Below are 16,262 nucleotides of genomic sequence, written 5' to 3' on the forward strand. Positions count from 1 at the left end.
GACGGAAGTGACGTCCGACAAGGACTTCCGGAGTCGGCCTCGGAGCTGGGCTTCCTGGCGTTGGGGTTGGAGACTGTGTTGTCTTTACGGTTTTAGTTAGCGAGCAGTTAGGGTGGAGTCCGCGTCGTGGATTCCGCTTCAAACCAGCAAGTGTAATTTGAATCTAAAACACTGAGTTTTCCGAGTCGAAAGGTTCCAAGTTTATCCCGATCTACGGAAGCCCAGGAGGACCAGGATTACCGCTGCCACTAGGTGCGTGCCGGGCCGGGATGCGCGACCGTGAGACGCTGCGTTTCCGAAGCTTTCGCAGGCTCCCGGGTGCCAGAGCCGGAGAGTTACCCTCTGTCCAGGCCTCCCCTCTCAGCCCCCAGTTTTTTTCCTACTTTTGCTTTTCACGAGTCGCCCAGCACGACTTGAGAAGAGAAGGGTCTGCTTGACAGGATGCTAGAGACTGGCAGACCACTTGGGGGCCCCGGGGCATTAAATTAACTTCTTGGGCCCCGTCTCCTTATTACACTTGGCTCTAGATTTGTTGTGCGTTTCGGTGAGAAACGCCTGTATGTGGTGGTTCCTGTGCGCCTCCTCCTCCTCCTCCTCCCCACTTGTGAAAAATCGTCTCAGTCTGAAACGAGGAAACTGCTTTCCTAGCGAACTGCCGTTTTCCATACTGCTCACGCCCACAAACCGTGTGTTACGAGTTCACAACGTTTTCTCCGTCAGTAATCCCGCATAGTACTCTCCGAACCTTTCCCACTTGGTGGGCTCAGCCACGCAGACGTTTACTGAGCATCTGCTATTTTCTAGGTGCTGTTAGGCACCATGCTAGCAGTGGAGGTAAAGATGAGTAAGACATTGGCCTTGCACGTGAGGATCTCCGGGTCCAAAGACGACCACAGAGGTATACTACAAGGTCACTCAGTATTTATAAATTTATGAAAGCATCAATGCAGCCAACATTTTCTGAGCAACTGCGTGTGATAAAATGGGGAGGACAGACGTAAGAATCTGGTAGAGGAAGCAGCTTCAGTACAGTGCCACAATAGAAACACTGTACATGGGGCTAAGGAAGTACCGAATAAAGGGCAGTTTATTCTGCCGGAGTGTAGGAGAACAGGTAGAGTGACTTCAGGTGGGTTGAATGCAGGGGCGGAGGAGAGCCAGAGAGCTGCATAGGAAGTAAAATTTGAATTAGTAGGCACTGTTTAATATCTTCTGTGTGTTGGGGTATTTGTAAGAGGAATGTAATAAAAAAGAAGAAGAAGAAGAAGAAAAGAGTGCCGGCCGGGCGTGGTTGCTCACGCCTATAATCCCAGCACTTTGGGAGACCGAGGCGGTCGGATCACAAGGTCAAGCGTTCAAGACCAGCCTAGCCAACATGGCGAAATCCCGTCTCTACTAAAAATACAAAAATCAGCTGGGCATGGTGGTGAACGCCTGTAGTCCCAGCTACTTGGGAGGCTGAGGCAAGAGAATCGCTTGAACCTGGGAGGTGGAGGTTGCAGTGAGCCGAGATCGGGCCACTGCACTCCAGCCTGGGCAACAAAGCAAGTGTCCGTCTCAAAAAAAGAAAAAGAAACAAAGAAGGAAAAGAGTGCCACATTTCTACTAATTTATCATTTCTTCAGCCTTTCTTCACCCTTCAGAGCACAGGATTTAACAGCTGGGTAGATCATCTGGCCTTTCTAAACAATACCTCCTTTTTCCTTTTTCCTTTTTTTTCTTCTTCTTTCACGACTCCTAAAGAGCTGGATTCATTTCTTCAAAACCAACTGGAGTCTTTGCCTTCCCATCTTCTCCCTCTTGAACAGGGTTAGAACCCTTGTTAACAGGAATTGAATTTGTCCCATCAAATACAATCTTCTGTTGATTGTCTCCTCGAAAAAGGGTGAGTTCAGGGTCTCCCTGGGAACCGAATACTCCCAAGACATCACAGTTGTCCCAGGTTCCCAGGCGTGGCATGTTCAGGTCAGATGAAGTTTCGCCTTTTGTGGTTTCAGAGCCTTTTAAATTGGATCTGAAATCCTTCCAGCATTTTTTTTTTCCTCTGATATTTTGAATGGCACTACTTGCACACCATATTGATGGTACTTAAAAGCAGGTTGGAAAAATTCCAGTACTTAATGACCATATCTTCATTTCTGAGGTCCATTAAAGAAGCCCTTTGGCGGGGTTCGGAGGCTCATGCCTGTAACCTCAGCACTTTGAGAGGCTGAGGCAGGTGGGAGATCAGGAGTTCGAGACAGCCTAGCCAACATGGTGAAACCCCATCTCTACTAAAAATAAAAACAAAAAAAAAATTAACCGGACATGGTGGTGGGCGCTTGTAATCCCAGCTGCCTGGGAGGCTGAAGCAGGAGAATCACTAGAAGCCAGGAGGTGGAGGTTACAGTGAGCCAAGACCTCCCCATTGTACTCCAGCCTGGGCAACAAGAGTGAAACTCCACCTCAAAAAAAAGAAAAACCCTTCAATGTGTGTCCTGTGGCACCCTAATTATAGATAGATATGTGATGCCAGACTTGCTACCAATTAAGAAATTTTCAATGTAGATTACTTGTGGGGAACAAATGAATTTCATTGTGACCTTCACTGGCCTCCCCTTAGCAACGTGGATAAATCCAAGGTGTTTCTGCCACCATTGCTGTGAGTCCTTGGGCAAGTTATTTTATTGTTCTAAGTATCAGTTTACTCGCCTGTGAAACATCGGGTGTTAGAGTGAAGAGAGTTGTATCAGATTGTTAACTTAGTGCCTGGCATATAGAGTTTGCCTTCAAACAGTGGTAGTTATGAGTCACTACTCCTTAATTTGGCTTGCCAGGCCTTCAAGATCTGGCACTTGTTCACCCCTTGATCAGTATTCCCTTCTCCCTGGGTTCATGTCTCTCTTCCAAGAATTACCAAGTTTGGCTGGGCGCGATGGCTCACACCTGTAATCCCAGCACTTTGGGAGACTGAGGTGGGTGGATCATAAGGTCAGGAGTTCAAGATGAGCCTACCCAACATGGTGAAACCCCATCTCTACTAAAAGCAAAAAATTAGCCAGGCATGGTGGCATGCGCCTGTAATCCCAGCTACTCTGGAGGCTGAGGCAGGAAAATTGCTTGAACCCAGGAGACAGAGGCTGTGGTGAGCGGAGATCATGCCATTGCACTCCAGCCTGGGCAAGAGTCCATCTCAAAAAAAAAAAATCACCAAGCTTTATAGCTATTTTCATTTTGCCTGTGTTTCCCCCAGTGGATTGGGGCAAACAACCACGTCTTAGTATCCCTCAGTGCCTTGCAAACTGAACACAGCAGGAACTCCATTTCCTGTGCTTGCTTTGATCCTTGAGCACAGCTAGCTGTCCTTCAGTACAGACATACACGTGTCTGCTACCACCCTTCCTCTGAGAAACCACTGTTGCTTTGTATAGCGGCTCTGCTTGCTTCCCAGAGACTGACCCTGTGCTAGGGAAGGGCACAAGACCCGAAACAGGCCTCTCATTCTCCAGGTCTTAGGCTGGGAAGATGTTCACCGATGCTTTGACAGAGTGAGCTCTGACGTCAGTTTGGGCTTGGGGCTGCTATTCTGGAAACGGGAGCCCACGTGGGAAGGAAGCGCTGAGAGGCAAGCGAAGAAGTCTTGGTAGCACTGTGCCACCTTCCAGATCTAGCCAACCCTTAGTTGACCCTATTAAGGCACTGCGCTCTGGAGCTAACTGCCTGCCTGGCTGGCAGTGCCCGTTCTGCCATTACTGGCTCATTCAACTTTCAGCAAGGGTCTTATCCCTCAGTTTTGCCTTAGTTTCCTCAGTTGCAAAATGGGGTCAAGAGTAATTAATACCCACCTCACAGGATTGGGTAAAGATTAAAAGTATTAATACATGTAAATTCCTTAGAGCAGCCCACAGAAAACTCTTGATAAATCTTAGCTGTTATTATCCATTGCTGAGACTTTACAGATTGTTACGTTTTCCCTTTTTTTTCCAAATTAATTTTGAATGTTTTGTTACTTGCAACTCTGAGGCCAGAGCAATACTACCCTGTTCTCTCATCGTGCTGTGTCACTGACCCTTGGTCCCCAGGTATTCTGTGACCCCTCCAGGAATGAGAATACAGGGAAAGCTCTTAGAAAAGCACCTGGCATATGGAAAGTGCTCAGTAAATGTTAATATCTATAATTTGGGATACTGTTCTTCATTCCAATAAGAAAGCTAGTCTTAAAAAGTTCTTCCATTTATTGTATAAGAACACAATGAAATGTGTGCCTCTTTCTACATAGCTGTAATCATTCCACTGATAAAAGCTACAGCAGTGGAATCACTGAGTCAAAAGATATGAACATTTTAAATTAAAAAAAATTTTTATTTTTTGAGACAGAGTTTCGTTGTTGTTACCTAGACTGGGGTGCAAAGGCATGATCTCGGCTAACCGCAACCTCTGCCTCCTGGGTTCAAGCAATTCTCCTGCCTCAGCCTCCTGAGTAGCTGGGATTACAGGCACGTGCCACCATGCCCAGCTAATTTTTGTATTTTTAGTAGAGACGGGGTTTCACCTTGTTGATCAGGATTGTCTCGATCTCTTGACCTCGTGATCCACCCGCCTCGGGCTCCCAAAGTGCTGGGATTATAGGCGTGAGCCACCGCGCCTGGCCGGTATGAACATTTTAAAGACTTTGGATCGATATTTTCCAACAAGCTCCACTTACCATGCAACTGTAGTTTAAATTCCCACCAGCAGAGGGCAGGAGAGGCCATCTTCAATGTTTGCACCAACAGTGGGCTTTATCATTCTGATTTTCTCCCAATTGATAGCTGTTGGCCAGGGGGACCTGCCATTTTAATTTGCTTTTCTTTGCAACAGACTTTTTTATGTTAATCGACTATGTATATATCTTTTTCCTTTTGGAATTTTCATTTTTGCATATTTTGATCAAGGCTGTCTTTGAACGTCAGGTATGTGGCACGTCTACTTTTTTTCTAGTTTGTTTGCCTTTTAAGTTTGATCATGTTCAACATACGTTTTGGTTCATACCTGTGTTTTGTTTGTCACTTCTCATACCCTGTGATGAAGAGAGTTTGAATGGGCTTGCCCCATAGAGTGTAAGTGGAGAAGCATATTTCCTGGAAAGTGTTCAGTCGATGTTAGTGTCTGTCACTCGGGATGTACTGCATGGTAAACACCACTTGAACCGTGTTCAGGTGAGCCTGGTTATTCCTCACCCATTCATTACTGAAACTAGCCGTACTGTGAGAGGTTCTACCCACAACTGAAACCAACTTTAACCAGCAGGTCACGGTTAATACTGTCAATTTGATTGGATTGAAGGATGCAAAATACTGATCCTGGGTGCGTCTGGGAGGGTGTTGCCCAAGGAGATTAACATTTGAGTCAGTGGATGGGAAAGGCGGATGCACCCTTAATCTGGGTGGGCACCGTCTAATCAGCTGCCAGGGCAGCTAGAATATAAAGCAGGCAGAAAAACGTGAAAAGGCGAGACTGGCCTAGCCTCCCAGCCTACATCTTTCTCCTGTGCCGAATGCCTCCTGCCCTCAAACATCAGACTCTTAAGTTCTTTAGTTTTGGGACTCGGACTGGCTCTCCTTGCTCCTCAGCTTACAGATAGCCTATTGTGGGACCTTGTGATCATGTGAGTTAATACTTAATAAACTCCCGTGTGTGTGTGTGTGTGTGTGTGTGTGTGTGTGTGTGTATTCATTCTGTTAGTTCTGTCCCTCTAGAGAACTCTGACTAATACACAGCCTAAGCAAAATAATAACAGTAATGACAACAGTAATAATGGGCCATGCACAGTGGCTCATGCCTGTAATACCAACACGTCAGGAGGCTGAGGTGGGAGGATTGCATGGAGCCCAGGAGTTGGACACCACCTGGGCAATATAACAAGACCCTGTCTCGATCTATAATAATAATGATGACAGTAATAATCGTTATCATAACACATGTACAGTTTTTTTGGAAAAAACCTATTAGAATTTCTCTGAACTGTTTCATAAGATTGAAAGAAAAATAGGATTTCCATCAAGCCCGAGTGAGTGTGAAGCCCAGGGCAGCTCATAACACAGCTTTGAGGACACTGTGCATCTGTCACAGATGGTGTGCCTGCCGTCATCCCTGTGGAACTCACCACTTCAGTGCCTGCCAGCCCTACTTCTGACCCTCAGCACCTGCGTCACTTTGCCTGGGGTTTTCTCTGGATGCATTCTATTGAAGCAGTGGGATGGAGGGAATTCTCACAGAAGGGAAGTCAGTGTGCACGTAACAGTTGTCTGCTGCACTGGCCACGAGTAAGCCTCTCAGGACAGGCAGTGTGTTTTCTGAAATAGGACGTTGGGAAGAAGAACAGAGAAGAGAGATTCTGGTCTCAACCAAAATATCAGGAGCAGGGAAAAGACAGTTCCTAAAGCCAGAAAGAAGAGGGGAGGGCTAGGAGGGAACTGGCCTTGATTGGGAGCCCAGGTGGGCAGGACCATTGACTACATAAGTGTCCCCCAAGCACTCCTGAAATGTCTGGCTGTGTGGCGGATCTGGGGTCAACATTTGGGTTCAAGTTCCGTGGGAAGACAATTTCTTTTATTAACCTTCTGCCGTTCAGGTTGAGAGCCACTACCAGGCTGGCAAAACTAGCGGAGAATGGAGGTGGGTCCTGGCTCACTGCCCTTCCCAGGTGAACCCTGCAGCCTTGTCAGTCTTGTCACTGGCTGATTGTTCAGTGCCTAGAACTCGGTCTGTTACTGGTTTGCAGATGATCAAATAAAGCAGACTCATTTTTTCTCTTTCAAAAAAAAAATCCTGTATTTTTTAATGACGGCTGTGCCTGATGTTATCATCCATAAAACCATGATCAGAAAGCCTTTTCTGATCACATGGCTTAGGACATGCCCAACAACAGGACAGAAGTCCAATCAGGTATATAGCAACTGAAGGCATATGTCAATCTTATGTCAGTACAATCCGCATGTCATCCCCTGAGATACTCAACACTTGCTCATTAAGAAGTAGTGAAAATCACAGCCAGGTGTGATTTCTCACAAACGAGAAAGGAATGAAATAAAAGTTTTTAACGTAAAAAGGAAAATCACACCATTTGACCCAGCAATCCCATTTTTGGGTATATACCCCAAGGAATATAAATCATTCTAATATAAAGATACACGCACACATACGTTCATTGCAGCACTATTCAGAATAGCAAAGACATGGAATCAACCCAATGCCCATCAATGATAGACTGGATAAAGAAAATGTGGTACATGTACACCATGGAATACTGTGCAGCCATTGAAGGAATGAGATAATGTCCTTTACAGGGACATGGATGAAGCTAGAAGCCATTATGCTCAGCAAACTAATGCAGGAACAGAAAAGCAAACACCACATGTTCTCATGTCTAAGTGAGAGCAGAACAGTGAGAACACACGGACACAGGGAGGGGAACAACACACACTGGGTCCTATCCAGGGGCAGTGGGCGGGGAAAACATTAGGGAAAAGAGTTAATGCATGCTGGGCTTCACACTTAGGTGATGGGATGATCTGTGCAGCATATCACATGGCACACATTTATGTAACAAATGTGCACATCCTACATATGGACCCCAGAACTTAAAAAGTAAAATCACTAACGTCAGTGTGCAAGCTTAGTTTGAACAGAGTGTATGAGGAAATCCCCTGACAACCCTAGAAAACTCAAGTCTTGCAAGGTTGTCCCTGGAGGATGCATCCCCACACAGGGATGACATTACAGTTGGACGCGGGCATCTCCCGAACACCACCATCACAGCTCCTGAGGACCCTTGCTGACCCTCAAGTTAAAAAAGACAAATGAGAGAAAATGCCAGCCTTTCAAGATGGCAATGGTGAGCAGAGTGCCCAGCTGTGAGGGGAAGGACGAGCACATCTGGAATCCCAGCCTGGGTGCTGTAATGGGGCAGGAAGCAGACCTGACATCAGGAACCGACGCAGCACCTGGCACAAGGAGCCCTCGAGATACAGTAGCTAAGCCGGGCGATGGCTCACCCCTGTAATCCCAGCAATTTGGGAGCAGAGGCGGGCAGATCACCTGAGGTCAGGAGTTCAAGACCAGCCTGGCCAATATAGTGAAACCCAGTGCCTACAAAAAATACAAAAATTACCCGGGCGTGGTGGTGTGCCCCTGTATGTAGTTCCAGCCTCTCAGGAGGCTGAGTCACAAGAATTGCTTGAACCTGAGAGTTAGAGATTGCAGTGAGCTGAGATGGTGCAGCTACACTCCAGCCTGGGCGACAGTGAGACCGTCTCAAAAAAAAAAAGATATAGTAGCTGTCATCATTAAGATTGTTTTGCAATTACTGCCTCTCCCTTTAGCCCCACAGCTTTCAAGTTCATTCACACAGTAGAGTGCCAGGCGCTTTTGTGGAACTTCATGAAATCTGGATAAATTAAGCAAAAAATAGCCAATTGCCATAGAGGTTTATGCCAGGTCTCCTAGCATCTAAATTAGAATCTCATGGCCACAAATGCCAAAAGGCTTAAGAGATTTTACACAGGGACACTAAAACAGAAATTCTATGACCTTAACTTTTTTTCTGAAACCTGCAAGAGAGACTGCCATTTCAAGTTCAGCTGTATAATACCTCCCTGTTCAGTATAAAATCAGTCGGAGCAGGGCTATCCTATGACATGACTACTATAGTATCCTGATTCAACTCGATGGGCCAAATCCCCAAGGCCATGCTGTTAGCAACTGCTCAGTGGAACCAAATCTTTACCTACCTTTGATCTGCAGTGGACAGAAGTCAGCCTTGGGTCACCAGGAAGGGAGGAGAGGAGCGAAGGTAGTATTTCAGCAGCTCACAATACCTGCTCTGTGGCCAAACAAAGGCCTGACCTCCTGAGCGATGTCTGACCTTTAAACTCTGACAAACATATGTATTTACTCAGCAATTACAATTTAAACTACTAAAGGGGCAGTTTAATCACTTGTATCAAAGGGAATAAATTAAAGCTTCCCTGGATCGCATAACAACAAGAAATAAAAGTAGCATTTGCACTCAAAAGAAAACAAAGAAACATTCTCTTTTCACCAGTACATACCATTTTTCTTTTCCTCAGAAGTCATCTGTGTTTTCACTAGGACAGGGAGTTAGAAGCAGGGTCCAACCCCAAATTAAAGAAGCTGTTAAATCTAATGATAAGTGAGCTCAGAGCGAGATCTCGAGTTTCTTAAATGTGAAAAGGACAGTGGAACGCAGATGTCATTCTTTAAGCTGGAAGAAATTGCTATTTCGTTTTATTTTTTACATCATCCAAGATTGAAATCTGCCGGAAAACAGAGTCACCATTTTCCACAGTTTTATAAGCTAGTGATAACCAGTGACTTTGCTTGGCAGCATTGAATAACATAGCTATTTTGAAAAGGTAAACACAGAGATGGAAATTATTTTGGTGCATTTTGGGGCAAAATAAATGCATATACCCTCAAATGCCGAGGGTGGCAGTGTAAACTGCTAAAAAGCCCTCTCAAAACTGGCCACATCTGTTAAAGCTGAAATGTACCCTATGACTTTGTCATGCCGTCTGTGGGCATGCACTCACAGCAGTGAAAAAGCATACGCACCAGGAGATGCAGAGAAGACGTTGTCAATTTCATTAGAAACCGAGCCACCCTGAAACAGCTCAACACTTCTTTCTTCTTCTTTCCTTTCCTGTTTTTCTTTTCTTTCTCCTTCCCTCCCTCCTTCCTCCTTTCCTTTCCTTTCCTCTTTCCTTTCCCCTTTCCCCTTCCCCTTTCCCTTTCCCCTTCCCCTTCCCCTTCCTCTTCCCCTTCCCCTTCCCCTTCCCCTTTCCCCTTTCCCCTTCCCCTTCCCCCTTCCCCTTCTCCTTCCCCTTCCCCTTCCTCTTCCCCTTTCCCCTTCCCCTTCCCCTTTTCCCTTTTCCCTTCCCCTTCCCCTTCCCCTTTTCCCTTCCCCTTCCCCTTTTCCCTTCCCCTTCCCCTTTCCCCTTCCCCTTCCCCTTTCCCCGTCCGCTTCCCCTTCCCCTTCCCCTTTCCCCTTCCCCTTCCCCTTTCCCCTTCCCCTTACCCCTTCCCTTTCCCCTTCCCCTTCCCCTTCCTTCCCCTTCCCCTTCCTTCCCCTTCCCCTTCCCCTTCCTTCCCCTTCCCCTTCCCCTTCCCCTTCTCCTTCCCTTCCTTTCCTACCTTACCTTACCTTTCTTTTCCTTTTGACATAGTCTCACTCTGTCACCCAGGCTGCAGTGCAGTGTCACCATCTCTGCTCACTGCAACCTCTACCTCCCAGATTCAAGCGATTCTCAGGCCTCAGCCTCCTAAGTAGCTGGGATTATAGGTGCATGCCACCACACCCAGCTAACTTTTGTAATTTTAGTAGAGATTGGGTTTCACCACATTGGTCAGGCCTGCCTTGAATTCCTGACCTCAAGTGATCCTTCCACCTCAGCCTCCCAAAGTGGTGGGATTACAGGTATGAGCCATCAAGCCCGGCCTTCATTTTTATTTTTTGAGATGGTCTCACTCTGTCCTTCAGGCTGGCATGCAGTGGCATGATTGTAGCTCACTGCAGCCTCCAACTCCTGGGCTGAAACAGTCCTCCCGCCTCAGCCTCTGGAGTAGCTGGGACTACAGGTGCTGACAGTCATGCGCCACCACACCTGGCTAATGTTTTTACTTTTTGTTTTTTGTAGAGATGGGGGTCTCGCTATGTTGCCCAGGTTGCTCTTGAACTCCTGGGCTCAAGTGATTCTCCCACCTCTGTCTCCCAGAGCACTGAGATTACAGGCATGGGCCACCACACCAGGCTGTGCAGCCGAACATTTCCTCAAGAGAAGAATCTCATGGAATGTTGGGTGAAAGAAGCAGGACACAAACAGGTACATGCTGTATGGTTTCATTTACATCAAGTTCAAAACCAGGCAAAGCCAGTCTATGCAGAGAGAAGTAAGGTGGGCTGAATAGTCTGTTTCTTAATTTAGATGTGCGCACTCTGTGAAACCCAAGGAGCACGACATTTGCATATTACATGTTTCGATATGTATGCCATACTTCAATAGAAAACTTGAATTAAAATATTAACTCATGGCTGGGCGCAGTACCTCACGCATGTAATCCCAGCACTTTGGGAGGCTGAGGTGGGCCAATCACCTGAGGTCGGGAGTTTGAGACCAGCTAATACAAAATTAGCTGGACATGGTGGCGCATGCCTGTAATCCCAGCTACTTGAGAGGCTGCGGCAGGACAATTGCTTGAACCCGGGAGGCAGAGGTTGTGGTGAGCCAAGATTGCACCATTGCCCTCCAGCTTGGGCAACAAGAGTGAACTGATTCAAAAAAAAAAATGAACTCACACAGGTCTGGCAGTTGTAGGATTGTGTCTTTGTTCAGAAAAATGGTTACACATTAACTGTAGCGTCATTTCAAAAACTGAAGTGGATTTCTTCATTTAAATGCCGTGTGGTAGGGGCCGGGCGCGGTGGCTCAAGCCTGTAATCCCAGCACTTTGGGAGGCCGAGGCGGGTGGATCACGAGGTCAACAGATCGAGACCATCCTGGTCAACATGGTGAAACCCCGTCTCTACTAAAAATACAAAAAATTAGCTGGGCATGGTGGCGCGTGCCTGTAATCCCAGCTACTTGGGAGGCTGAGGCAGGAGAATTGCCTGAACCCAGAAGGTGGAGGTTGCGGTGAGCTGGGATCGCGCCATTGCACTCCAGCCTGGGTAACAAGAGCAAAACTCCATCTCAAAAAAAAAAAAATGCCGTGTGGTTTGGCCACGCTGGTTCTTCTTTGCTGCAGTCCACCCACTTGGAGAGCTTCATGCAGGAAAAAGCAAGGGGTCAGACCCTTTCTGTTGGGCCAGTGCCTCAGACAGTCAATGGTAGACACTGCTGGGTCTGTGCACTTCTGTACTTTAAGAGGAGATATTTTCAGATGCCTACTGTGTGCTACTTTATGTAGAGTATGTCGACTTCACTCTTTCTCCCATAGAAAGTTAGTGTAAGAGAAAAGCCCCTGAATTAGATGGAGATGCTAAATAACCTGCCCATGCAGGGATCCTTTAGTGAGTTAGAGACGAAGCTTAGATTCAACATCAAGTCTCATTCTGGCTCGTGGACCCTGTTGAGAACATGTTACCTCATACAGTCTGGGTGAAAATAGAGTGACAGGAATATGGAAACAATGTCTTAAAACATCAATCAGGTAATAGATAACCATTTACCTTCCAAGAATCAATCCAGGGGCCTTAAATAACCTGGGGCCCTCCATCCCCACTCAGGCAGAATTAACCAGTCCCTCTCAGGCCTACATTCTAAGCAGAACACTTCATAACATTTCTTGTGTTGGCCTCAGTGTTGGCTCTTCCTTCCGGAAGACCTCAGTGCCTGAGTACCTGGCCCAGGTCTCAGCCCAGATGGGAAATCTGGAATGATTTTCTTAGTCCCTCTGACTTAGAATGGGTTCAGTGACACGAAGGCTTGGTGCAGAATTGCGGACACCAAGGGTACAAGAGGACTGAGGTCTAAACTTGTTTGTAGGGAAAGCAAAACTCAAGACATGTAAGACAACTTCCCAACAGAATCTCTTTATTTGTTTATTTTTATTTTTTGAGACAGAGTCTCACTCTGCCATCCAGGCTCGAGTGCAGTGGCATGATCTTGGGTAACTGCAGCCTCTGCCTCCCAGGCTCAAGTGATCCTCCCATGTAGCTGGGAGGACTACAGGCGTGTGCCACCACACCAGGCAGATTTTTGTATTTTTTTTTTTTATAGAGACAGGGTCTCGCTACATTGCCTAGGCTCCTGCCTTGAACTCCTGGGCTCAAGCGGTCCACTGACTTCGGACTTCCAAAGTGTTAAGATTATATTAACAGGTGTGAGACACTGAGCCCAGTTGACCAGAATCACTTTCTTTTCTTTTCTTTTTTTTTTTTTTTTGAGACGGAGTTTCACTGTTGTTACCCAGACTGGAGTGCAATGGCACGATCTTGGCTCACCGCAACCTCTGCCTCCTGGGTTCAAGCAATTCTGCTGCCTCAGCCTCCCGAGTAGCTGAGGCTACAGGCGCGCACCACCATGCCCAGCTAATTTTTGTATTTTTTTTTAGTAGAGACGGGGTTTCACCTTGTTGACCAGGATGGTCTCGATCTCTTGACCTCATGATCCATCCGCCTCGGCCTCCCAAAGTGCTGGGATTATAGGCATGAGCCACCGCGCCCAGCCTAGAATCACTTTCAATGTGAAATCCTACCACATGCTTGTGGTCAGTGGTTCCTCTTATGAAATTGAAAAGGTTGAGCTTTCTCCAGATTCCAATTCTTTTGCTGAAATCCAGCTTACTGGAATAAACAAGGATTAACTCCACAAACAACCTCCTGCCCACACGTAATTCAGGAATCACTATAGAGTAACGCTTTCTGTATTTAGTAAATGAGAAACATAAGCTCCCTGAGTAGAAAAGAAATTTAAAAGGCCTATTTTAGCCATTTCTTGAAAGCTTAATTTGGAGAAGGGATAAAGGCTGAATGTATTCTGAGATCAACCACAAAGAATGGGAAAATGTATAGGACATGCCTTTCTCTTATCTTGGATGAGGATAATAATTGATCTCCAATTTCCTTCCACAAGGGAAGGAGTTACAATCTTGAGTGCTGTGATGTCATGGTTCTATATTCAGGCAGAAGTCAACAATATGCAATTATCTGCTTTATGCTGGAGTCCCAGTTCATCACTGAGACAAAAAAAGAATAATGCCAGCGAGAAGCATCAGTTTCAGTGGTGGAATAAAGAACCACAATGTACAATAGCTTTCACTAATGGAGATGAATTGGATAAAACCACTTGATCTCCTAAAACTCTCTTTATTTGACTGCAAAAGTGCTGTCTAAAAGATAGCAATCTGTACCAAAGGCAGCTTCTTAAAAAAACAATGTTTAATTCCTAGAAATCTATTTTGGACACGAGAGGCAATTAGAGAGTAGTAAAATTACCAAAGTTTATTGTTTAAGATGACCTGGTCAGCTCAAGTTTTACTTTTGAAAGAAATTTAGATGCTTAGAAGGATAATGTGAGAGCTTTTCATAGTTATTCACAAAAATCTACAGACCTGTAAAAATGCTGATGATTAATCTTGGCTCTTATTCTTTCATTGTTCCCCTAACCACCCTAAGATGGGTTTAAACAGAGAACTAGAAATGAGATTCTGAAATAGCCTTAGTTCCTCAGAGAAGAGGGGTCATCTTACTTCACCAAGGGAACACTTGAGTGATTTTGCAATTTTTAAGCTTTCTCCATATAAATCCCCGTCTGCCATCAACCCATTTGCATTTTTTTCTCCTTTTGTTGAGACAGCCTCACTGTGTTGCCTAGGCTGAAGTGCAGTGGCATGACCTCGCTTACTGCAACCCCCACTTCCTGGGCTCAAGTGATTCTCTTGCCTCAGCCTACCGAATAGCTGGGATTACAGGTGCACACCACAATGCCTGGCTGATTTTTTTTGTTTGTTTGTTTTTTGTTTTTTTTGAGATGGAGTTTCACTCTTGTTGCCCAGGCTGGAGTGCAATGGCATGATTTCAGCTCACCTCAACCTCCGCCTCCTGGGTTCAAGTGATCCTCCTGCCTTGGCCTCCTGAGTAGCTGGGATTACAGGCATGTGCCACCACACCTGGCTAATTTTGTATTTTTTTTCCGTAGAAGTGGGGGGTTTTCTCCATGTTAGGCTGGTCTCAAACTCCCAACCTCAGGTGATCCACCCGCTTCGGCCTCCCAAACTGCTGGGATTACAGGCATGAGCCACCGCGCCTGGTCCTAATTTTTTAGTTTTTTTAGAGGTGGAGTTTCACCATGTTGGCCAGGCTGGTCTCAAACTCCTGACCTCAAGTGATCCCACTGCCTCGGTCTCCCAAAGTGCTGGGATTATAGGCATGAACCATTGCTCCCAGCTCATTTGTGTTTGATTTCTTCTGCATCAGTCTCAGTCTAGCTGCCTCATCCAGGTACAGAAGGAAGAGCAACCTTGGTTCACTTCATGCCTTCCCACTCATTGTTCTGAGCCTCTTTCCTCGCTGGAATGCTAAGCACCTACTCTGTCCCAAATTAAGGGCATGCAACAGTCCTACATTTTAAGTTTTTGGAGGTTGAGTCCATCTTCTCCCAAATCCTGCTTGTTCAGCAGCATCACAGGAAATGGCTGGTACACACAGTTGACAAACACCAGGAATCCCCAGAAAATAGGACATCAGGAAGGACAACCACAGTACGTCAAAATGCATGCCTGGCAGGGTTGGAGATGCCCATGTCAGGCTCATCAGACCAGCCTGAGAACAGGCAGAACATGGTAGAATTCAGCCTTATACCCAACTTCGACACAATGAAGCTGACAAGCCTTAGAGGAATATCATTAGATGACTTTCTAAAGTCCTTGGAACTTCATATCATGTGTGTTTTGAATCCAAGTCAGGCAGGCAGCTGCCAAAATTGAAAAGGGTGGTCTCTGCAAGGACATTGGGAATGACCCCTGGACCATGCTTTGCAGACAGACCCCTGGGGCAACTGCACATACGGCTAGTCCTTCCTGCCACTGACTGCAGACCCTTCCATGATGTGGACCATCAGAGTCACCAGCATTAATTAGCTTTGCTTCTTTGTCCTTGTAGAATTGAGAGAGCTAAGGTCACCTCCAGCCTCCGTGGGATAAATACTCTGCTGGAATTCGAGCAGCACAGCCAGCCCCAGAAGGTCTAACTTGAGAAGCTGGGGTGGTGAATGGCAAGAATGACAGAAATGAAGATTGCTGCAGAACTAAGGACACCTTCTACCTGTGTCACATTTGCCTAACTTTGCCTTAAATGTATCATGGTAACTGACAGTTTTGACTGAACAATAAAGATCACTGATATGGTTTGGCTGTGTCCCTACCCAAATCTCATCTTGAATTGTGGCTCCCACAATTCCCGTGTGTTGTGGGAGAGGCCCGGTGGGAGGTCACTGAATCATGGGGATGGTCCTGTGCTGTTCTTGTGACAGTGAAGACGTCTCACAAGATCTGATAGTTTTATAAAAAGCTATTTTTCCTGCACAAATTCTCTCGTCTCTTATCTGCCTCTATGGAAGACACGGCTTTCACCTTCTACCATGATTGTGAGCCCCCCCCCCCCCAGCCACATGGAACTGTAACTATGAGTCCATTAAACTTTTTTCTTTCTTTTTTTTTGAGACGAAGTTTCACTCTTGTTGCCCAGGCTGGAGTGCAATGGCAAGATCTCGCTCACTGCAACC

The 16,262-nt window shown here is 46.2% G+C and overlaps 1 long non-coding RNA gene across 2 annotated transcripts; it reads left to right on the forward strand.

Annotated features, from left to right (window-relative positions):
* Window positions 1-29: 29 nt before the first annotated feature.
* LOC108591002 (uncharacterized) lies at window positions 30-15,887 on the forward strand. Of its 2 annotated transcripts, none has more exons than XR_013533205.1 (2): window positions 30-898; window positions 15,641-15,887. It is a non-coding gene; the product is annotated as an uncharacterized LOC108591002 (long non-coding RNA). The 2 variants fall into 2 exon arrangements; XR_001910771.4 differs by having other exon boundaries at window positions 30-252.
* Window positions 15,888-16,262: the final 375 nt, after the last annotated feature.

The sequence above is a fragment of the Callithrix jacchus genome, chromosome 3 (genome assembly GCF_049354715.1).
Source record: "Callithrix jacchus isolate 240 chromosome 3, calJac240_pri, whole genome shotgun sequence".
NCBI lineage: Eukaryota > Metazoa > Chordata > Mammalia > Primates > Cebidae > Callithrix > Callithrix jacchus.